The sequence below is a fragment of the Manacus candei genome, unplaced genomic scaffold (genome assembly GCF_025592945.1).
Source record: "Manacus candei isolate 608988 ecotype Guabito, Panama unplaced genomic scaffold, ASM2559294v1 h1tg000023l, whole genome shotgun sequence".
Classification (NCBI taxonomy): domain Eukaryota; kingdom Metazoa; phylum Chordata; class Aves; order Passeriformes; family Pipridae; genus Manacus; species Manacus candei.
The window spans coordinates 12756222-12781207 of NW_026138071.1; the positions used below are offsets into that span (position 1 = coordinate 12756222).

Genomic DNA, 24986 nt, shown 5'->3' on the forward strand with positions numbered 1-24986 from the left:
TGATAGTTAGTGTTATGCTCCTCCTTCAGACATGGCTGAAACAAGTAACTCTTGTTTCTGTGCCCGCTTAACAAATCTGATGCTTGTTGGCCTCCCAACTGTTACTCATTTATGTTCTCGCAGTGTCTGATTTCCAAAATGCAGTGATGTTAAACAACCATAGCTCATTTTTCAATAACATTCTAGTGTTGTCCACCTCCTCTTTGGGCTCCTGAGTTCTTGCTAGTGCATGATTGCCTTTACCTTTTGCAGCATGCTTCTTTGAGAAAACTGTCTTGTGCAGGTCCTACTGGTTGACATTAGAGGGAGGTGCCAGGAACCTGAAACTTACAGAAGCTTTTTTGCATGGAAAAGTGAAAAAAAGATGCATCAAGTATCATAAGTGCTCATAATCAAATCTAAGATTGTTTAAAACAAATAAAAATGTGAAAAGAATCCCCCACTGAGAAGAAACAGTGTACTTGGCATGTCTAGATTTACTTATTCCAAACATAGTTTCTGGTGAAGAAAGTTACTATACCTAATGAACAACTCGTGGCATTGATCTCTGGATAAGAAACCTATCCCACATTCATTGTATGAAATGTTACCTCTTTGCCTAGGGCAGCTGTCTCTGTTTGCCAAAACAATTTTTCCCTGTTCTCTTCACCCAAGTTGAATTTTGACCTTCTCTAATTTTTTTTTAAGTGTGGTCTAAAATGTGTCTTACAGTGGCCTTTACACATGGGCTTTTTGAAGTGAAACATCTTTTTGTGAGACAGTTATCTGTCCATTGGACAGATGCACCATTATCAAATGAGGAAGCTAGTTCATCTGGCTGGGTTTGAAGGCTATAAAGCTAAGTTTATCTCTCTCGGTTATTAAATATACATTTAATGATAGATGAAGCATGCCAAAGATTCTTTAAGGGAAAGTAAGGAATAAAATACTTATCCTATTATATTGTCATGCAGTAAGATAGTTTGTAACTATCATCCTTTATTTTGTCTTCAGCCTATAGTCTGATCTGAATGGAAAAGGGACATTTCACAACACTGACACTAAAGTGCAAGCAGACATAGATGACCACTTTGAGAAAAATAAGAAATTCAACTTAATTTTAGCACTGTTGTTCCAAGGAAAACCATGAGGTTGATTGTTAGCTATTCAAAAGGATAACATATAGGCTTGTACTTTCTGTATATTCAGCTTTATCCAGTGGTTCTTAGAACAGTGTTGTTTGGCAGGGGGATTCTGTAACCCATGGGACAGCGTATAATCTCTTCAGTTTTGTTCTTGATCCTTGATGCTTCCATACCCATATTGTGGCATTCGTAGTTTGCAGCTAGTAGACTACCCTGATTGTAGGGATCTCTGTATTTCAGATCCCAGCTCAACTTTAATTTTGGAAAAAATGTCCCTTATCTACTTGCAGAGAGAGCCTTGAAATGTAAACTGGATACCTGCGGTTAAAGTGTTCCTACTGATTTATTTTCCCTAAGCATTATTTGTTCTTCTACTCACTAAAAACATGGTCTAAACTAAAAATTTGTGGGGAAAATGTTGTAGTGTTAGGCTGAGAAAATGGGGGTTTTGTGTGGTTTAGTTAGCCTAATGAAGGAGTGGTATAAGGAATAGTGGCAAAAGAGCTTTTGCTGGCAGAAATCCTATTATCCCTAGGATAATTTGCTGACCGAGGTTAAAATGTAGGGTAAGCTCTGAGTTGGCCTTTGGAAAATTGTATATTCCCTTATTTTTTCCACATCATGATAGTGGGAGGAATAGGTTGTCAGTGATTAGATAAACTACCAGTGAATTCCTGTGTTCTTCCCTGTGGAAAGCCTAAAGATGTACCAGCTCTGCTATGCAGCTATTGGGATTTCTAGCTGCCGAAAGACAAGTCATATAAACCTGTCTCATGAAAATCATTAGTCTTATTGCAATTTTGATCAAGATATTTAGCTTTGCCCTTTTACTTTTTCCATGTGCAAAGTGAGAATATAGTATATATTTCTTTTCTGAAAGTGTTTTGATGATTTTTGAATGGTTGAACAAGCTTTTAACATCCAGATGTATCATATGCAACACTTTCATGAGAACACAGGCTCTCAACTAAAGAGACTGGCCTTTTCCAGGCTTTCTTGTGGCCTTGGCACAAGCAGCTACATGCCCTCTCTGTGATAGGACTCCAGCTGTGGCTTAAAAATTGTGTGTGTTTGTTTGGGGTTTTTCTTGTGTACAGTTTTTACTGCGTTTTTGATGTTGGTGTATGATTCTTTAATACTTTTTTTGATGATTTCAACTCCAAAATTCTTCCTATATGTATCCATCTAATATTCGATGCTTTAAATTAATCAGTTACTTGCATAAATAAGCATTCTAATATCTTACCTGTGGTTTTGAGAACCTGCATTTTTTACCTACATGTATGTTTTTGCTTGAAATTGAAGTGGGCTTGGAATCAAGAATAAGTTAGAAATACATTTAAAAGTCTCCTTTGTATCAATTTTTTCCTGAACAACACTCTCTTCACAGAACATTGTTTTGTTCATTCTTCTCCCTCCCTGTTAGCTATCTTCCCTTCTAATAAGGTTTTACTGTGTTGTTTTTTCATAGAGAAATCATGTTTAATTAGAAGTTACTTGCATGTTTTCAATTATAGATGGTAATTTGTTTGACTTTACACTCTCAATTGCCGTCATTTCCTGTACATTCCAATATGCAATCCATTTGCGTGTTTCAAGTATCAATGTGTTGTTTGCACAGCTCGTGTGTAACACTTGAGGAAACCACTGGGGCTTAGGAAGGACAGATGATGCTTTTTGGTGGCAGTGACACGATGGCTAATCTTTCTTCTCCTTGCTGAATTGGTATGTGTCATGGGGGGGGGTTACCCGACCCTTAGTGTGGGGAGATTTTCTCAACCCTTAGTGATTTATTTGTGTGTCAGTGCCCCAGGAAAGCTGAGACCCTTATGCCCGACCAGTCTGTCCACATCCCATAAGGAGACCCTTCACTGAACAGATTCACCGGACTTGAGGATGATTCGACTGCCCTTTTCAGGGGGGCTAAGCCAACAGTGTGGAGACCCCTCAGTGGGTCTTCCCAATGTATTGTCGAGTGCTGGCAACTGCTAGCACCTGTAAAGGACTCACTCTAGCAGTTTATGGAATAACACTCTTTATTAATACAAATTGTGTCAGGTTAATAAGGTTTGAGGGTTGTCCGTGATAGCATCTGACTGCAAAAATGTGTTTAAAGCAATCTATTGTACTATAAAGCAAGCACACTCTAATCCTAAAAGCAGCATTTAACATGTGTAAAGTATAATTCTTACCCAGTAGGGGTCCCTATGGGGGTAAAGACAGGTTCAGCCCATTAACTGATACCAGCAGTTTTGGTGGTTTTCCTCAATTTCCCCCCTATTCTCAACTTACTTTTATACTATCTCTTTAGGTTTAGGTGGAGCTTGAGTGACCTTAGTCATAAGTTATATTATCTCTGATTGATGTAAAACTCTCTTGCTTTGCTTCACTTGCTCATTGGGGTGGTCATATCTTGGCATCTGAGGAGAGGGATTTCGACATAGTTGTTGGCTCAGCTGCAGGACACCTTCATCCGTCTTCCTTTTTTAACAGGTACTACACAGTCTTATGAACTACAAAGTGCCACCATGGACCCCTCCCTGCAGATACTTCTAGGAAGGGAGGCTGCAGTGTCTCCACTCCATCCTCCATCTCCTGTAGCAGGTGCATATCTCTGTGTAGGGAATATTTGTGGACCATGTCAACTGTGTTCCATCCAGAGAGATGCAGCTGCATTTTACCCTATAGTTCTTAGTCTCCTCTAATTTTTAACCCTATCCATCTCCACATGATATGGAACCGACTTTTTTGAGAGAAGTGGAAAATATGTTATCAAACCAACATGTTGTTTCAGTAGATAACTGGGAGTTAAGCAAGTGGACCAGCAGTAATGTTACATTCATACTTTTGCTTGACATAAATCAATGCTGATTGGTGTGGATTCCCAGCTTCATGGCCTGATGTAGTGTAGCAGAGAAAATACATATTAACACATCCCAATTGATATATGTCAGAATTCCATTACAGATAAATCTGTTGTAATTTTTAGCTGCTGGAGATAAGGTGAGAGGAGTTTTTTTGTTGCACCATGTATTAAAACCAGAGCTTGTTTGGTCTACTGAAATAAATTCTATGTTCAGTCCAAGTGGAACATAGTCTATATGGTTCTGCTCACCCATGTTTAGAAGAGATGAACTCAAACAGGGATAGATGCAGAGAAGGACTATGGTGATAAGGGAGATGGACAGTCTATTTTATACGATAATACTAAACCAGCATGTGTTGGTTAGTCTGTTGATAAGAAAGCTGATATGGAGTACAGTTGCTGTCTGTAAGTACACAGATCACCATTCAGGGCATATAAACTATTAAAGGACAGTGCTGCTCAGGAGCAGGTGGGTACTAATGCAGCTTGAGTGTTTGAGTGTACATTAGAAGTTTCTTTTTAACCATCAAGAGAGATGAGGTTCTAAACAAACTTTCGATGAGAGTCTGGGGATGACGTAAATGGTAGTGTTTAAAGCGGACTTGATTTTATTTTAGGAGTGATTTTCTATGTGTATCTGCAGTAGCAGTTCCAATGCTGTTTCTAAGCCAGATTTCAGTATTTTGGCTAAATACCTTTTTCCTAGTACAGGAAAGACGTACATGAAACCATGGGGTCCAAGTTTTGTTTCAGTTCTTAGTGGAAAAGTGTCCTTGCAACTGATACTGCCTTTAGAATTGACAGCACTTCTCACTTTTGTCTGCCACATATATGTCACACTCCCTTTTGTTGGTGTAAGCCTGTTGGGAAGGTCAGCATTGTTCTGTCCCCTCTGGTGTAGTGAATCTTTCATTTTTTGGTATTGTAGCATGTTTCTCCACAGAAGGTGAGGAACACTCCTAACTGCAGCATTGCTAGTGGAATAGAGCTGTTTCTTTAGGACACCGTCCTAGGCATGAAAGTTGGGAGTTTGAATCTCATTCCCCAGGGAAGACAACTGAAGGCAGAATTACTGCTCTTTGGATGAGTCCAATCCTGAGGAGGATTCAAAGCCAGATGGAAGCGCAGCACCTGCCTCCATCTTTCTTGAAATAGAGACCTTCAGTTCTTTGAATGTGTGGTGGTAGGCAGGTATCACACAGAGAGACTTCTCAAATTCAAAATCATTAAGATGCTTAGCATTTACAAGTTACTGTCTGAAGGCCACGAGGGCGTGAAGTAGAAGGTGCCTCAGCTCCTCAGTGTTTCCCTTTAGCCGGGCGCTGTCAGCTTGGGGATGCTTTGAAATGTTTTTTTCAGGTACCTTTCCTCACAAGATTCTCCATCTCTGGATGCCTTTCTTCAGTCCTATGTTTCATTCCTTATCAACAACACACAAAGAGAGGAGAAAAGCTGGGGAGGCTTGAAGGAGTCACGTGGAGTTCCACACCTGGATCTAAAACTGCCTCTGTAACAATTCTGTGCTAATGAGCATGCTTAGGTCTTCGTTACATTCTGTCCCCAAGGTTGTTGTGCTCCTGTGGCAGGTGTAAAAATAAGTATATGTAAAATGCAGAAAGCACTTTGAAATGGATGTTACCACAGTAGACTTTCACATTAGGGCAAAAATAGTCGTTCTTTGTTTTAGTGTTTGTTGTAAAGTAATGAGTTAATTCAATTTTGCTCTTTCTTTCCTGGTTTCCTGGCTAGGGTAAGACACTATACAATACTGAATGCTGATAATAGATGCAGAATAGGTCTTTATGAGTAGCTGAAATTTTTCTGCTCTTTAAATATTGGTAATGATTAAGCAACACATATTTCTTGTATGATATTCAGGTATGGCATTTGGTTCTTAAAAACAGAGAGAAATACTTCTGTGATCAGAAAGAGTAGCAGCTAGGAACAGCAGTGATGTGAGTCATTTTGACAGTGAGCAAACTTGTCAGAATGTTGACATTTTCAAGACTAGATGGTCTAAGACAGCCATTTTTTCCTAAATATTTTTCAAAGTCCTAATGAAAATTTAAAGAGGTGTGTCTCATGGTGTCTTGAATTGAAAAGATCATGAATTAACAATTGCATTTTACTGCTAAAATACTACTTGTTTACTGGAAAATTAAAATAGTAACAAGATTAAGTCAGGTTCTTTGTAATACTTTTAATAGCTGAATTTGACAATCCCATAGTGTAAAATATGTCAATCCTAAGGCAAAAAAGAAAGAATTTGTAATGAACTACACTGTAAGATGCTGAAATAATTTTTAACCAAATCAGTTATATGTTAAGTACCTTTAACATATAAGGTACTTAACTTGCTTTTTTTTTTAATAAACCCTGTTTGCATTAATTAATTTCACATTGTCCACTTCTTTGGGATAAACTAGAATTTCACTGTGTGTAACACAATACTTTTGTGTTACAAAGTGAAAATCCCATGGTTTTGGCTGAAATGCTGGTTTATTACAGCCCTCTCTTGCCTAGGGCCATCTGCATAGGAGAATATTCCTTTAACAGAATAAATCACCAAAAGACTGTAGCCGACTTACTGGAACCATTCTTCTGTATCTCTGACTACTGTTCTTGCCAAAAGTGTTAAAAAAGAGGCTCAGTGGATAAAAGATTCTATTTGTGAGACTACCTGCTTTGCGATGGTTTCAGAAAGAAAAAAATTGTACTACATTCACTGGCTCTTTAATTCAGATTGCCAATGATAATGCAGAGTCTGCTGCTACAGAAAGGTAGGATGCAGAAGCAGAAACATTAGTGCTAATCTGCTGCAGAAGGACTAGATAAATCAGCACAGCTCTCATACATCACAGAGAGAGAAGCTGATTGCAACTTGACCATGTGCCTAAGTGGTCACATCAGCAACAAGAACGGAGCATGGATAAAAAAACTAAAATGTATCCTTAGGGCTACTTGCTGTGCAGGACGTATAATAACACATCAGTGTAAGTTTAAGATTTCATTTTTGTTGTTTCCTTCTATTGTAATTATTGTTGTTTACAAGAATGTATTTTTATTTTGCATAGATTTTGGGGAAATGTAATGAAGTAAAGTGTAATACTAAGCAGATAATACTTCAATACCGTTTATATCTGTGAATAGTAATGGGCTTTATTGCTGTGTGTCTCAACATAGTTCTTTCTTTGAAGATGTTTTAATATTTAATCTTAACAGTCATATTTCGGGAATTGAGTAAGGTTTTGGGTGAGATGATAGTGTGATCTCTCTTCATCATTTCTGTCATCTTATGTTTCAAAATGATTTGAAAGACAGAATGCCAGAAAAATATATGTATATTAATTCTATTCTGAGAATTTTTGCTTTTTTTAGCTCTTTCTGTTAAGAAAAATGCTCATAAAGAGTGATTTCTCTGGACCTTTTTATTTCTGAATTTAGTGCAGATGGTAATTTTCCTACAGTTTTTAAAATTTGTGCAATTGTTTAATGTCACTTAAGCATCTGCAAAAAGGGAAGGCAGGGATAAGATGAAAACTGAATAAGCATTGATTGCTAGTCTGAAAATTAAATTTTAAAAGTTTTTGCAGTAAATCTGATTTCAGTTCATTTTTACTAAATTAGATTATCATATTTAAATTGAAGCTACTATAGAGCAAACAAATGTGTGAAACTATCCTGGGTAGCACACATTTCCTGCTGTATCAGACTACAAGATATTGTTTACTGTAACTACCCAGGAATACTCTAGTTGTAGAATTCAGAGCAGTGTGTTTAAATAATGCATGGGAAAATAAAAAGGAAAGATGGAATTTTACTGTTCAGATGTTAAGGTGATGCTTTGTTCAAAGGGAAAAATTGTGTAGTAAAAGCTATTGATGTGAAATCTCGGGCTGTCTCTCATGGCTTTAGGCAAAAAGGCAGGGAAACCCAAGACAGGTCTTGCTGTGCAGTCTGAAAGCGAGGGAAATTTGGAAGCCTTTATAAAAACCCACAAAAAATGCTGTATTTATTTACTTATTTCTAGGGAAAGATAGGGGCTTTAAACAAACCGTGAAAGGTGCCTTAGTGATAGGAGCTTGATAAAGTAGGTGTAAAGATACAGAAGAACATCAGTTTATTTTATAGTGTTGTAACTATGGCCAAATATAGTAACAGGAGGCTTAGAAACAGAAGTAGCCTGCATGTGTGTGTTTGCAAATGGTTTACTTTTCTGACAATTGAAAAATGCTGTGTGGCTATTGTCCCCTTCACTGACCTAAATTATTTGGAGTATGGGCCAATTTCAGGTCTTGTGACACAGATGTTTTGTGTAGGTCTTAGCCAAAACAAAAGTTAAAGTTTATCTATTAATAGTTGCAACTTTCCTACAAGAATGATGGATGAAAATGGAGAAGAGGGAAGGTAAGGCTCCATGGCAAAAAGGGTGCTCATTCTTCCCAACAGAATAAATAACCAACCTGGCCAACTGGCAAATGGAACATGGACCTAGTAGAGCGTTTATTTTTGTATGAAATGTGCATATGGATTATCACAGAGGCCCTCAGTTGTACTTAGCCTCTGAAGCTGGGGTTCCTTTGGGAGCTCATAGCTTTAGCAGTCTGACTTACAGAATAATAAACACAAAAAGAGAGGAAAGCTGTGCAGCAACAGGAAGCAAAGAGGAGTGGTGATTTCTTTGACCTTGTTACATCTTTTCTAATGTACCCAGTGTGGTCTTAAGTTGTAAACTGCATGCCAAAGATTCCTATATTTTTGTTCTGCTAAATATTCTCCTTTCACATGTGATGGAGTAATATAATCAGTCTGGCTCCTCTTAATGGAGTTTGGCTTCTGTTGGTAGAATAAAGGCATCCTTTTTTTTCTGTGATCCATGTTCATTGAAACAGCAGGAGATTATTCCGGTTTACAAAGAAAATGAAACAAGTAAGTAGTTTTCCTTGTCTTGTAACTGGACACAATTTGTAAAGATTCCTACCAAAGTTATTTTGAACAGTTATAAGTACTGTATCTGCTAAGATAGTCTACAGTTGTGTTGATGTTGTGATCTTAAAACAAATATTTGATTCTGTGTGTTTCTGTGAAGTTTCATAATGCAGTCACACTTAAATTAGATGCTAAATGAATTGTAATGCATATGACAAAACTGGAATTTGGTTATTGCTTTTTAGGTGAAGAGAAAAAAGTCAGTTGTGAGCTGAATATGGTCTTGGATGCACTTCTCAATTGTCAAAACAAGGCACATCCTATTCCTCCAGAATGAAATTCCATGTTTATATGTCTGTTATGCTGAGTGTTTCACTATTACCTGTAAAGCTGTTGCATTAGACTCCAACCTGGTCTTCATTTCCACCTTCAGTTTTATTTAATAAATTTATGCTAATTAGTTTCTTGTACTTTAGAGAAAAGTATGCTAATGGACACTAATACCTGCACTTTCAGAGCTGCAGGAGGCTCTCTGATGCCAATTTTAGTATATTGAATTTGCTTCTACCTATGATATTCAGGAAAACAACATACAAAATCTTGTTGTTGCGTTTGAGTTCAGTGGAAAAGCTCTTATTAACTGAAGTTGCCAAGACAGGGCCTGAAACCTTAAAGCAGCATGATGGTGGCATCTCATACAAACAAAAGGCTGAATGTAATCACAGGGGTTCAAAATGTGTTGACTAAATATAATTTCTTCTTTTCTGTCTACAAAACAGTACATTTTCCACTTGAAGTTGAAAGTCTGACCTCTAGTATTGCTTTTAGTCACAAAAGAAAACTGTATTGCCCCAAGAAGAGACCCTTCAAGTTCCATGATACCAGAGAGAGTGAACTTCTGTATTGCTGCAATGAATATGTTGTGTCCCCATCCTAAAGCTTACAAAATCTGCTGGCTAGGAAAAGGAATGACATGGCTTTCTGTCCTCCTCCTCCTCCTTATCCTTTCTGGGTTTAGTCACTTCTGATAAAAGGAGGCACAGTTTTGCAAATATCCCAAGAAACCTAAGAACTGTAGGTCTTTCTAGTATGCCTGAAAAGCTTCCATGTTGCTTTATGCACACAGGCCTAGAGCTCATTGATTTCTTCCACAAGTTCAGTAATCACTAATCCATCCACTGAATTGTGTCTGGAATACTCACAACCAACACTGAGCATAAAATGTTAGCACACAAGCTACAATGTATAAAGTAGCCACAAATCAACTCAGGTGCTTCCACAGCATGAGTTACCACCAGAAGTACACTTAGAAAATTGTGATAAACAAGTTTGCCCTCTGACAGCATTGCACATGCTGTGAAGAGAATACATGTTCTAACTGTCTCAGCAAAGTGAACTCTCATTCGGATATCATTTTCTTCTAGGAAAACAGTGAATCTCCAGAAGGGGCCAAAGTTTTTTTTAATGTAAATTGACTCTAAAAGAAACAGTAACTCTTACAGCTAATATGAAAAACAAACTATTTATACCTTAATTGGGTCCTCTGACCAGATTTTGGAAACTGTGTTGAAAATCATTAAAAAATTACTAGCTATTATTGAAGATCATACTTGGAAAGGACTTCTCTTGGTATCTCCCCTCCTAGCTTTCAGAGTCTTCCCAGCCTTGCTAAATGCTGTCTCTAAAGTGGATATCTTCCAGAACATAGTGAACTGCGTGGTATCAGACCCTGCTGGGGCAAACACAGCAGTGATCTCAAACAGGTAGCTCCTAAGAACAACCACTCATCTGATCTTTCAGTTGTTTTTAAGGAACACTTATAATAATGAAGGTATTTTCAAAAAGGGGGTCATGCAGACTGATGGCTGAAACTGTGCTATTCAGTGAAAATCATAGACTCCTAATTAAGGGGACAATCTTTTGTGAATTTTGTGAAGCTTTTAATGGTTTTTGTTACCTCTGTGATTGTTCTGGAAAGTAAATAGTTACATATTGGATAACCATATGGATGATGTGTTAGTGTATTTAAAGAAGATTGCTCAGATGGCTCAGAGCCCATAGTGGCAATGCCAGGATTTTTATGCACTAAAAATCTAAACAAATAACTACAAGATGAAGGGAGCAATCACTGAAAGAAAAGTGAGCAATAAAACGTAGAATTCACTTTTAACATCTGTGAGAGAGATTAAGGCCATGGGAGAAGTATAGTGTGACTTCTCATACTACACTTAGGCCATGTCCCAATTAGCTTTCCAGTTTGAGCTGGGAAAGTAGTATGGGTAGTTGTTCTGTGTTTCCAGTCGCAGCACTGGACTGCCAGTGCTCTACTTAAAAGTCCAGCTTTCTGCTTCTGTTTTCTTTTTCCTCAGTGACTCCAGTTGAACTTCCCAGCAGAAGTGGTGAAGACTCAGTTTGCACTTTTCACCACAAACCATACAAACCCCATTCTCAGCTTACTGATATAGCATAACAACTTCTTGTGATAACAAGGCCATTGAATAGCCTGGCTTTATTTTCCTTGGATAGATGAGGAGTGGTGGGAGGAAGGAAGGACGTGGAAAGAAAGGTATGAGGAATAGTGTAAGAAAATTCTTGTGGGACTGGGTAATTCCTTCAGGGAGATGTTTCTTGTAATTTTTGTTCGGTGCTTGAACACTGCATCTGCAATATATACATATATTTTCAGTCTGTTGGAGTGAAAAAGAATCCTGTAATCCAAGTCCAGTCATTGAACTGTAAATGTAACCTCACTGAAGGAAAGGAACAGTTTGAAACACTGACTCTTTCATATTTTAGTTAGGATTTATCATGATCTGTAAAGCACATAATTCTCATAACAGGAAAGCTTCAGCTGTTTTAAACCCTGGCAGTTTTTCATTTGAGAAATACCCAGGCAGCAAGCCTTCTATCAGATGAGACAGAGTGGGCTGGTTTATATCAGGAACTGCATTTCCTACTTTGCTTCCTCTGCCAGAAATTCTCTTGCCAGAAACTCTGTCATTTCAGTTTTTATCTGTTTTTGAGGGGAAATTAGTTAACCATCCCAGTAGCATCACCATCACTACAACAAAAAATCTACAGGCAGTGAAAGGCTATGGAAAACTGATAATTGCCCACAAATGCATAATTTTCCCCAGGCCATGATAAGCAGTGATTAAGTTGCCAGCTCCATTTTACAATGAAGGGAACTGTGGTACAGACCTATTCCTTTAATATTAAAGTAGTGTGCGAACAATTCTGAAACAACAAGGTGGCAAATACGTCTGGTTTATGTCTGTTACTACTTTTGCTGTATTGATACTTAATCAATCAACTGTTACAGCCAGTACCACGTTCTGGTACTGTCTTTTAAGGACAGACACAGGTAAGATTTTTCAGGATATTTAAAAAATTAAATGTAGTAAAGAAAATTTTCATCCTTTGTCTACAGAAATCGAAACTTTGTCCTCTTTGATTAGATTACACGCACAGACCACATAGGCTGCAGAGGGAAAGCCTTTGCATGCATTTGACAGGGAATTTGAGCAAAACTGTTAATGAAGCAAGCAAGCTGGAAGCTTAAACACACGAGATACACTGTTTTTATACCCTGTGATGATGGTGTTGCTTATTGAGACTTTATTGGTAGACTGAAGTATTGGTAGTAGAGAGTATTTGAATATAAGTATGGAGCTGAGCTTTCTGAGAGTTGGTGTTTAGTGCTCAGCAGTCAGAGAGATCTGTTTCATTTGTTGCTAGTCATGTCAAGAATTACTTCTTTGGTGCGTGGCAACATTCCAGGTTGCATCTCAGTCAAATGGATTAATCTTCAGAGCAATGCTTTTATAGGGAAGAGAATATCTCTTCCCTTTTATAGGGAAGAGATTGGAAGGGTCCTTTGCAGTTTTGCAGAGCTCACCTGAGAAGAGTAAATTCTTCGTGCATGTGTAACTGCTCAGTCTGTAATGTGTTTGCTGTCTATGCTAAGAGGCAGTCAATGAATGCTTGCAAAGGGAGTTTTTTGAGTGAGGAATAAAAAAGCATAACTGAGGAGAAACTGTGCCAGGGAATAAAGTAACATATGATGCATCACTTCTTTTTTTTTTTTTCCAAATTAAGATTTGTAGTATGTTAATAACTTATGGCAGTGGTGACTAAAATGGTTATTATCTTGGTTGTATGTGCATTAGAACCAATTCTGAAAGCACCTAGCACCTACTGAAAAGGTTCTGTGACATTTTTGGTGCAGTAGTGATAGTGGTAGTGGTGTGAGGTGATGCAAAATAAGACAGTTGAGTAGAGGGGAAGCACAGACTTTCTGAAGGAGCTGGAGCACTGGAAGATTGACAGAAAGCTGTGAATGCAATATAGCTTTCATTTCAAATACACAGAGAACAAGTGATCAAAAATACAAGCCCATTCGCATTCTTTATTATCTGAGAGCATTTGTTCCCATTGAACTTATCTTGAAGGCGCTGATACTGCTTTTCACTCCAATATGCTCTCCCTAATTGACTGTATTTTTACTCATATATGTACATAATGTCCTCCGAATAATCTAAGCACAAAAATTCTGCAAAGAAAGAATTTTATTAAAAAATTGGACATTAATGTTCCAAAGGAGACCAGGGTATCTCCTGGGATTACTGAGTAGATGGGAGGAGTTGATTGCCTCAGGCATAGCCCAGGGCCATTAATTGCAGCTAGTCATTAATTCTCCTGTAATGCCCTATGCTCATGCCACTGTTCCTGTTACAACACAGAAATAGAAAGCTGACTGACCTATGGACTTTGATGGGTTATGTTATTCTTATAATGATTACTTATATTTCTAAATGCTCATCACTATAATGGTGGACAGAGTTTCAGTTTGTAAGCTTCATGTCTTTCCAGAGAGTTAATGTTTCGTTTGTTACTCACAGGAAGCCTTTAAATAACTCTTGAAAACATTATAGCCTATATGAGATATACTCTGTGTATTGAGTCCTGGGAAAGCAGAATTGATAGAAATACTCTCTAAAGATAATCAGCATATGTATTTTCATATCTAGAGAAAATTAAAATTGAACATGTGGTTCCTTTACTCTGTGGTTGCCATATCAGGCAAAGTGCAGTCTAAGTTCTAAGGAAGAAAATCTAAACATATAGTTTTTGGTTTGTTTTTGAAAAGAAAAAAGTCCTGAAATTTTAATTAATTTATTTAAATAACTGAAGAAATGCTAACAAAGGACAGAATAGTTATAAACCATTTAGAAGCAACTGCCGTCATATGCTCTTTACATGCAAGCTCATGTACTCAGCACTACACAATAAAAGCATTGCTGGGCTGATCTTAAAGTGCAGGAGGAAAAAGTTCAAGAGCAGGAGACAGCCCCCAGCTTAGCAGATCATGTGAACACACATGACTCTAAGCAGCACAGAGTTTAGGTAGCAAACAGCAGCTGTGAGAATTTCCAGATTGCTAGACTTGCATGTCTGTTTAAATTATCCTAAAATGTTTTTGCTCAAGAAGAAAGTTATTCATCTGATCTTTACATAGAGTCCTTCTTTGTCAGGGATCCCAAAGTGTTTTACAGATGCAGAGATTTAGCACTGATATGCACGTGTCAGAGGGAAAATTAGCAGACTGACTGCACCATGGTTGCAGAGAACTTTGGCAATGCAGAATTCTGACTACTGATGGGCTTCACTGCTACGTTTCCTGAAAGACCGTACAGCAGTACTGCATAGCAGCTCAGGTCGGGAAGTGTGGGATACTGTACTCAGCTGAAAACATAGGTGAGTTAACACCTAGCCTGTATGAGAACAATGGTGAATTACTTTAAAAAAGAAGAAGCAGCAGCTGAACTCTCTATAATTATCACTTGTGGTGAAGACATAGATTGTTTTGCTGAAATGTGAAATTCCAGCACTACATTGATTCCAAGAAACAGAGCGTGAGGTTGGTTGAGGGTGACTTAGGATAAATAACCACTTCCTAAGGTGCTTTTGTGCTCATTGTTTACCCAGCTGGACCTTATTTACTTTATGGATTCTAAATTGATCACAGGAGTGGTGGGGTATATTAAAGCAAAAGAGGAGGCTTAGGATAGACTTATAGGATAGTCTTTGCTATACTTAAATGCCTGAAATTTAGAGAATATATTCATAGGAGAAGTTGTACTTTAAGTTTAGTAATGGCATATGGTGGAAGGTTGGTATATGGATTTTTTTCTCCCCCTTTTATGTTAAATCTCATTGACCCTTGTGCCTATTTCATATACATAGAGAGAATAGAGCCTAGAGCCAATGGTTCTTTCATTTTAAAAAGACTAGTTGGAATTCTCTTCCATTCAGCTATGTTTGCTAATTCCAATATTTAAGAATGGGTGTTTTAAAAATGCTTTATGTTGTTCCTTTTCCTTCCTCTGACTTTACTGTTACAGTTTGGCTTGCCACTGTGCAGGAGGAGGAGAGATGAGGGATGGAAGAGGTGGTAGCCCTCCTTGCTGTGCCCATTTCCCCCCTTTCCACTGGCTCAAAATGAATTCTCTACTGTTTACAGGGTTGTCAGAGAAAAAGAGGGGTGGGAGAGAGGGAAGGAGGAAGAGGATAGGAGAACGAAGTGAGAATGGGAGGAAACCTTTGCCCTCTGGGGTCATTGTGAGGTCAACGTGCATCAGTCATCCATCTGAGAAACCCTGTAATATAAATTAGACCATCTTAGTGCATAATGAGGACTGGAATACAACTGGAATTTAGCTAGTAAAGTCTTAATTTCATTTCTCTATGACCCAATAATTTTTAAGAACTGAACAAGTTAAATGATGAATTGACTCAGCAAACAAGTCCCTCAGAGACTGTGTTTACCAGGTGAATCAAGGGAGCTGTCTGATCTGGTCCTGATATTCCACGAAGTTATGGGTGAGGCTGTATCAGGTTCTCCCTATTGGCCAAGGTGCTCCTGCAGAAACCCACAGGGGATTGTACTCACTGGCAGTGTATGCACAGTACTGAAGAATTCATGTGGAATTAGGGGTTTGTGTCTTTATCCCGAAAACCTGAAAGTGTTTCCTCTGTTATGGTTCTTTTTCTTGACAGATCTCCTGTCTGTTAGGTTTAATCATCTGTGGGATCTGGAGTATTGCAGCCTTCTGTTACAAAGTTTATTCTACTGATAGGAGTGTGTGAAACCGAACGGAGGGTGTATGGAACTCTGCAGAACACCTAACACAGCAGAGCTTAATGTGTGTTGTACACAACTGAAGGTCTGCACTACCAGGACATACAGGGACAACTGGAAAACATAGGGCTAAACCCACCAAAAGATAGTAGTGACTTCCTGCTCCCTGGCTCAAATATTTCAGAGGTACAAGCAATCCTGATGTTCTCAGAGAGACATGTCACAGCAGTTGATGCTGACTTACTGTTATTTGAATTTATCTGGTTTGAGTTTCCTTTTTCTTTGAAAGGACTTAAATGTCTTTTAAACTTCCTTCCTGATGTTTGTCTTTTTTCCAGATTCCAAAATTAGATCAAGTCACATTTCCTCATGGAACTTCTGCTTCAAGGAGGCATTGAGCTATTGCAGCCCCTAGTCTGAAGGTGCCTGCTCCAGTGGATGACCTGCACTGTCATGCACGCTATCCAAAAACAATTGGACAATGGCAAACTTTAAAAGTTAATGCATGTCCTGCTTACTGTCCCATCCCCCTCAGCTTGTGCTTTCTGACTCTTGCTTGATGTTGCTGAGTCCTATTTGTTGAAGGTGCTATTTAATCCGTGAGTTGCCTGCTGCATTCTCGTTTGACCTGTCAACTGTTAAAGCAAAAAAGTTATTTTAAGAAGCAGCTTGTCAAAGGGAGCATATTTCCTCCCTTCAAAGACCTCTAAAGATTAATATTTGATTAAAATATGACTGCAGCATTAAAATGGGTGCCTTGTGTCTTTTTGTAAATGAATGACTGGCAAACTTGCGGACTGTCTAGTTTTTAATTGGCAAGTTATTCAATGAATGCTTCAGGAGCAATTGCAGGGGAGGACAAGGAATTAGATGATTTTTAGATAAATTCATTACTACTTTTATTCCTAGAGATAGTCTGAAGATGACTAAACCCCTACATGCATCCAGAGATTCAGTTTAAATTTCTTCTCTGGAAAGAAAGAAGAGGACATGCTCTGAATCCTGGAATAAAATACCAGGTCCTGTTAGGCAACTGCACCTCAAAAACTGGGAGGCTAAGTTTGTGGTCAACTTAGTTGTGGCTGTACTTGTGACCCATGCAGCTGCTACACTGTTCTTTTTCCCTACCTCTGTTTGCCTGCTGCTTTCTTTTTGAACTCCACTGAATGGCTGCTGCTAAAATCTGCTCTCAAAAAGACTTTGAGACCCAATGCCTGTCCATTTTAATACTTTGATGGATCAGAAAGACAACCAAATATTTAGATATTACTATATGCTCTATGGAAGACTCTAGGACAGTCAGTACACAGAGGGAAAATAATGGGTAGACTTACTGTACAATTACAATGCATCAGGAGAACATTTAACAATGTATCAGTCTACTGAAAAAATATCATGGAACAGGGTATCAGGACAAGGAAAGAAACCCAGCTTGAATCTGTTGAATTTTACTTTTGAGTTAAAAGTCTTGATAGCACTTTGTAAAGAGAAGAGACTGTTCCATTTTATGTGTATGAGTTTGGTATTGCTACCTTTGCATCTGTAAGTAATGTAATCCAGTGTAACGGCTCATGAGAATTAAGATAATACACAAAAGGGCTCCAGAAACAGTCTCTTTGAGTATGTCTCTTGTGTCAGTGTGGGGCTCCTGTGAAGGTCTTTGACTAATATTCTTCTCTCAGTAGCTGGCTGTCGACTTTTTAATACAAACAGAACAGCACAAAATGTTTTAAAATGAAAGAAGAAAACCTAAGGGACTACTGTTGTTTCCCAAGTACTCTCTTTCAAACTAGAAATCTTGGTAGAAATGAGGTATGTGGGCAGCCTCTTGTACCTAGATTCTCCCAGCTGTGTAGATAGGCCAAGGACTATGGGTGGTGACTGCAGTCAGAGATTTTTTTTTTTACATGCTTCATGATCTGGAAGACAGATAATTAGAAATGATTGATTAATCTGGATATTCATCTTTGTACACTTGGAAACAATGAGACATTCCATGCAGATTCAGGGCAAATGGCAGTCAACTGTCATTTGAGCTTTTCTTTCAGTGGAAAAAAAGGACATTATTTTAAATTAGAAGAAAGATTATACAGATAGATCTTGAATCACCCTCATGTTACATTTTTTTTTTCTGGCTGATGTTAATTAAATTGGTTCAGTGAAATACTCTGAAATGCAGCATGGAGTAGAGTATATTCGGTATGTACATAAGTGTGTATCTTCATTTCCATCGAAAGGCTGCTAAAATTTTATTTCTAAGATGTAAAAACAACTTAATGTAACACTGGAAAGCAAAACCAAGTGCTCTGTTGCTTTTTTAGAGTTTTGTAGTGTGCTTTGGTTACTTTTGTAAATGTCTAACTGGTCTTCTGCAGAAAAATGTGGGTATTTCCTCATGTTACAAAGAGACAAATATTGTCTCAACATTTGCCTTGTCCTTTTCTGGCTGTTCTTTCTTGGCTGTGCAGCAATTTCTAAAAGCCCCAAAATCTGTTCACTGACCCTTGTTCACTGTAATGCCTCCCTTCCCAATCTTTGTAGACCTGGCCAGTAAGATGACATGTTGGGCGCAGGAGTAGGGGCTGGTGGCTGGCAGGGCATAGGTCACTGTTGCATTGAATACTTTGTGTTGTGGAACCACAGCCAGCAGCCATGGGCTACATGGGAACATGTGAAAGGCTTGGATATAATCTGGATTTCCACTGGTTCTTCAAAAGGGAATTCCAAGAAAAGAGGTTTATAAACAGAGTAACATCCTGTGTTGCCCCTCAATATAATCAGTGTCTGCTACAAAGTTTTCAAGCTGGGAATATTGGTAATTAGCTACTGAGGAAGATAAACTGCAGGAGCCAGGAAAGAGGGTTACAAGACGGTGGTTATGAATAGTTACATTCATTGAACTCCCTGAAAAGTACATTAGGTAGAGTTGTACCTAATGGAAGCTTCTTAGCATGTGAGATGTTTTTTGAAGTAGGAATTACTATGTTAGGGGGAAAAGAACATTTCAACAAATGTTTGGTTACAACTTTTTTTTATAGTTTCAAGGTTAGAAAAAGGTGCAGCTGCTATGACTTCTCTAGCTAACATAAAAGTCTCAATGGGTCCAGGACTGGGTTTTCCAGTGATCTTCAAGATAGATTTTGAAATGTCACAGAAGTGTTTTGAATCTGATCTGACCTTACTGTTGTGTAGCAATGCCCCAAACACTGTGGACTGGCTGTCATCATCTTTGTAGGGCTGCTCCTCCTGGAAATTTCTAGGCTTGGTCATATGGTCTGGTAGTGAGACACATGCAATAGTACCTCTTTAACATTAGCAATTGATACTCAATATCAGCTATATCTATCATGTACCCGTGTAATTTAAATTGTAATGTTGTGCAACAATAGCAATAGCCCAGTGAAAATGTATTTAGAAAAAAATGCACATGGTAGATTAAATTATTGGTCTAATGAAAGTGTTGAAACTCCAGGTATGTTGTTTTGAATTTGGACGAATGGAGGCCTGCAAGGAATATATAGTCTCTGTGATGCTGCTGGACAAGAAGTTTTTTAATTATGATGCAGTTGTAATTAAAATTCCAACTGGTCTTTCACTCATGGTGCAGAACACTTCTGAAATGTAGTTCTCATAGCAGAGTTTCTCAGGCTTTCCCCCAGCTTACTCACAATGGGAAAAGGTTTTCCAGATATCCAGGAGAGCCTTGTCAATCCCTAGTTACGCTTCCACCCAAGCTCTTATTTATGTGCCAGCTTGCTTACTTGCCCTTAGCCATATTCATCTCCCAGGGAGAGACAGTGCTGGCTTGCCAGACTGGAGTAGCCCTGAACAGCCCAGCATAATGGTTGAAGTCAGAGCTGCTGTTTCAGAAGCTGCCTCTGACATTAAAGGAAACAGAACTGGCCCAGCACTAACTACTTTGGAAAAGCCATCCTCTTTGAAAAAAGCATTTTAATTCTGAATAAAACATTGGGTTGGCTTTTAGCTCATGAATAGCACTTTATTCCACTTGAATAAATATCAGCACCGACAAGTAACCACATCATGCCATGACCTTATGTAAGTACGTGGCAACATTCCAAGTTAATTTTGGCTGTTATTTCCACAAATGCATAGGACAGGTTTTTGTAGTTACTTGATTCCTAGTTAGGCAGTGCTTCTGCAGATGGGCTGTAAAACAACCTGACAATTATCTGTGCTCTAAGGACTAGTTCTGGCTTCAGATACTGACAAGATCTCAGATACTTCCTTCCCAGACTCTTCCTGAAGACTTTTCGTCTTTAAGGAGCATGTGACAGATGAGTGCTTACAAATGACTGAGAAACTGGAATTTTATGGAAAGTTTTTGAAAGCAATATTGCTTTATTAGTGGGGAAAGTTCAAGCAATTAAAAATCACTGGAAGACAAATGTCTTCTCATCCTACTTTTATTCTTCAGAGTCCACGAGGAAGGGCTGTCTACCGGAATGCAACCAGGGAAACAAGTTTTCTTCTTGCCTTACTGGGTGCATTATTCAGGCAGTCTGCCTTCTGCTTGGACAACTGAGAGAAATACCCTGGACAATGGAATGAAGCTTCCAATGCTGCTGTAAGATCACTCCTGGCACAGTCCCAGCTGACAGTTTCTTGTCCTTGTCATGTGCTGTCATTGCAAAGGTGAACTTCACCATTGTGGTTCCCCTTTTTAATACTGTGTTGGAATAGAGGGTCATCTTCATTTAATAGCCCTCTTACTGGACTTAGAGGCTTGGTAAAGATATGAGTTCATAACCTCATGTGGAAGCCCCAAGTTGTCATATGCTTCTAGTGAGATTTTTAAAAGGCAGAGAACTTAGATAACTGTGTTTCTGAATGCTTAAATATCTTTAAATTCTGTCCCTGGGGTCATTGAACATCACTGCTGTGTAGTTTCTGAAATGCCCGAGTCATTGCTGTAAATGCAGAGTGGTTATTTAAGTCATTCTGGTGCTTTGGGAAATTTTGTACCCTCAGCTTGTTTGCCAGTTAAATAGGGAAGGTTATTTTGTTGCAGATGCTCTGTGTAGGCTATCACTCGAAATATTAATGTTAGGACGGGTAGACTTCGGCCAGATTTCTCTTGACATTTTTTATTTTGCGTGGAGAAAAGCAGATTGAGGTTTGTATTTAGTGTTTGATGGAAGGCCCTCTCACTTTCTCAGTGCTCTGTTTCTGTACAGCAATCAAATCCCACATACTTTACTATATTCTGCCAGGAAATCTGCTAACCTTTCATATAATATGTAATAGGTTTTATAGCCAGTGCTGCAGAGCCGTTTTCCATGCAGGAGGATTTTTGGCTATTTTTTTCTGCTGCCTTGCTAAGATTTGCAGTGGTGCTTTCTACAGTGCCAGATGTTGTACATAAAACAGGAAATTATATACTATTCTCTTGCTTATTGAGCAGAGAGAAGAATCTACTTTTAAAACCTAGCTGGGAGAGGTTGCTAGAAATGGCAAGTTTAAAGAGATAGATCAATTATGGGAGATGAGAAGGCAAGACAAAACTTGCTTGAATGTGATGAGGAATGCAAAATCTCAAACACAGTTGATGTACTGACATTAAAGGGATTGTACTGAATATATAATCATTGTGGATATATGCAGAGGATTTTGTATTGCAAGATAATCAAATGAGTATTTCTTTGTACACACAATTACTGACACTGATGGGAATCTCAGGAGAGCTCTAATGATCTATATTTAAAGAGATATTAGAATTACATACTGTAGTATTTGTCCCTGAAGGAATGCAATGTCAGAATAATATTTTGTTTAGCAAATATATGAGATCCTTTATCTACATATCTTGAAGCATTTTACAAATACTAAGCACATAATTGAGTAGCATTCTGCTGGGCTGTGTTCATAGGCATGGTGATGCACTGGCTACAGAGCTCATGGATAACCCTGGTGCCCATCTGCCCTGCAGGTTCCTTCTGTTTGGCCTACAGCTTTTTTCTGTCAGGTACTGAGGAGCAGTTGGTTTGCCACCATGCTGCCAAGTGTCCTCTGCTTGCCGTGAGGCTGTTTCAGTGTCTGCAGACTGAACTCTGCCGCCTCTCCACACAGGAAGAGGGCATGGCCTGGGCTGTGTGGCAAGGGGCCACCACAAAGCTTGCCTCTGGATGCCGCAGCTGCAGAGGTTTAACCATGCTGCTGCAAGGCATGTGAAGAGAACCATAAAGTAACACATCAAACACACTATTAATTCTCATTAGTAAGCAATACATAACATGTGACACTGAGAATTATAGATCTAAGGGGATATGTCTTTTGTCTTTCAGAAACTTTTCAAACATACTAATAAATTCAGAGATGATTTGGATCAGGCTCTTTGTAGCATTTTCTACTAGACAGAACCACTTTAGGAGTTGTTATATGCATGCATGGTGCTGTTCTTTGTACTGTTTAGGGCTATGGTGAGGGATCTAAATAAAATAGCTCTGTGAAAGTTAGAGGAAAGACAATCAACTTCTCTAGTGAGACTGCTGCTCCAACAAAGTCTGTCAGTTGAGTACGAAGTCTTGTTACTTTTAGCTTTCATCTTCTGGTACCTTGAAATGGCTTTTCTGGCCACCATCATTGTCTGCTGCTAGTGTACACTCTGGGAACCTCAGAATTATATCTCTGTGGCTGTAGCTAACCTGATATATGAGCATTATTTGAGTTTTACAGCTCTTAGAAAAAAGTCACACTGGTCTGAAACTGGCGTAACACATTGGTGCATCAGAGCAAATCAACAGGTCTGTGCTGACAGCACTGGTCTTGTTTGGCACCTTGGTTACATCTGCTCTTTTTTGCTCACTTCTTTATTAAAAAGGCACCTTTGGACACTTGCAGCAATTTTCCTTTTTAAGATACCAGCTTTTATCCATGCTGTTGTTGACAAATAATTCCCTTTCAAGTGTTCAGGCACTAGCATCTTTTCCTCTAGTCTGAATTTTCGCACTTGTTTCTGTTTGCAGGAAGGATTAGCTCTATCTGACGCTAGCACTGCTGACACTCACTGGGCAGTGCAGTCATCCAGTAGGTCTGCAGGTCTGTTTATGCTCCTTTTCCTAATCATGTCAGATCTGTAGTACCTGTCAAGTTTCCTAAACTTACGTGATACCAGTGATGTGAGAACTTTGTGATTTTGCCGTGAGAAAACACCACCAGGTGTTTTCCAAGACAAGAATATGTCATTCCTATTCATAGAGTTTTTGTTTACTGCTTTTGAAACCTACTATGATTTTCTAAAGTTTAGAGCTGAAACCAATTCCTGAAATTATGTGATTCTTCTGTAGCATGAAGGTTGTGGTGGGGGCCTTTTAAGTCCTGCACATATCTATGTTCCCTATGGGTAAGGCAATGAAACAGAGCCTGGGAATAGAAGGTGGCCAGGACATGGATGGAATGTAGGCTGTCTGCAGGTAGCCCTTCCCAAGGATGAAATTTCCAACTGCAGAAATGAACAGGAAATTTAAAGGCTACAGTGTAGTCAGACATCACGTTTCCCAGTTCAAACGGTATCAGTTATGGTGAGTGAGTGGCATACTTGGGAATATGGGAGTGATCTCCTGAGACCTAATCTTCAATATTAGCTAGTAGACAATATGCCTTCCTATCGGAAGATACATGATCATTAGTGCTGTTCAGTTTTGCTGAAGCCAGAGAAACTGTTAATTGATGTCAGCTGGGGATCCATTCCAACACAGGTGTATGTAATGAACTTTAACTCCATGAGAGATATGCAAATGATAACCACGTACAAAAGACAGAGATAACAATGTCTATATTATCTAAGAGCTATGAAGATTTTTACAGAGGTCTGAAGTTTATAAAACTTAAGAGACAGTATAATGCTAAATTATGTTCCCTGATGTTCCCTGAACAAGTAGCTGTCAGTATGCAGGGAAATACTTATAAAATGAAAAATAGCCAGTTAAGTATGTTAGGCATACATGTGCAGCCTCCTCATTCTGTTACACTGAATCCCCCTCAGTATTAACAAAGGAAAACAGGTCAGATAAACATATTCTTGTTTTGTTTTCAGTGTGTTAAAATATGGTTTGCAAAACTTGTTTTGAAGTTGTAAGGTACCAGAAGAATTATGTGAAGTGGATTTAGATGCAAAGCCATCTTTTTCTCTCTTTTAATGAAACCTTTCTTAAAAGCTGTTTTATAATTACACTTGTGGCTTGATGGATAATGCCTTGTTCTCATATGCAAGTCATTTGATTCCTCTGGTGCCTTATAACACTCAAGAACCATGGACTCTTGCTGTGTGACTCATGCTGTAGCTTATTTTACTGTATATTCTATATAAAGACTTTCTTTGAAGGTGAGTGGATATACAGTATCAAAGTGACAATAACAAGCTTTGTCTGTCTTGCTTCACAACAGAGAAAGAGCCCTACAAAAATAGACTGAAGTGTAGGATGTTGCAAATGAGGTAGCCCTTCAATTAAGATGTCTTCTAGCTCTGGTATTACCAATGATCTCATCTTATTTTCTAGAGGGACTGAAAGTCTCATCCCAGTAAAGCAATACACTTGCTTCAAGAATTAATAGTTTTTCTTGCTGTCAGAAAAGGGTGAAGTATAGCAGATTACTTCTCAATAAAACCTGCCATTCTTCTCTCAGGAATGCATGAATGCTCAGGTATATTTTTCACCACTGCAACAGCAGGCAATAGCAATGCATTCCAAGCCAGAGCTGTTTGTTTCAGGTGCTTAGCACATTCAATACTGGTGTCCACACGAACCTGAAAAATTGCAACTTTAGGACATCTGTGCATGGTCTTAATGAAAACACCAAATTTTTTTCTGGGGGAGTCTTAGTGCTTTCTCACTGCCCCTCAGATGTGGAATATCCTTGCCGAATTGCCTCAGAACCGCTGTGTTGTTACATTCGTAGTATGTGG

The 24986-nt window shown here is 38.6% G+C and overlaps 1 protein-coding gene across 7 annotated transcripts in view; it reads left to right on the top strand.

Moving 5' to 3' along the window:
- Positions 1–24986, top strand: part of RAPGEF4 (Rap guanine nucleotide exchange factor 4) — a 152174-nt gene that overhangs the window by 37601 nt on the left and 89587 nt on the right. The window contains exon 1 of one of the 7 annotated variants that reach the window (XM_051787377.1): positions 6771–6983. The exons of the other annotated variants lie outside the window; for them this stretch is intronic. The gene's annotated coding sequence lies outside the window, so the exon portion shown is untranslated. Of the gene's footprint in view, positions 1–6770; positions 6984–24986 lie in introns of those variants that run through there. 7 annotated transcript variants of the gene reach the window in all.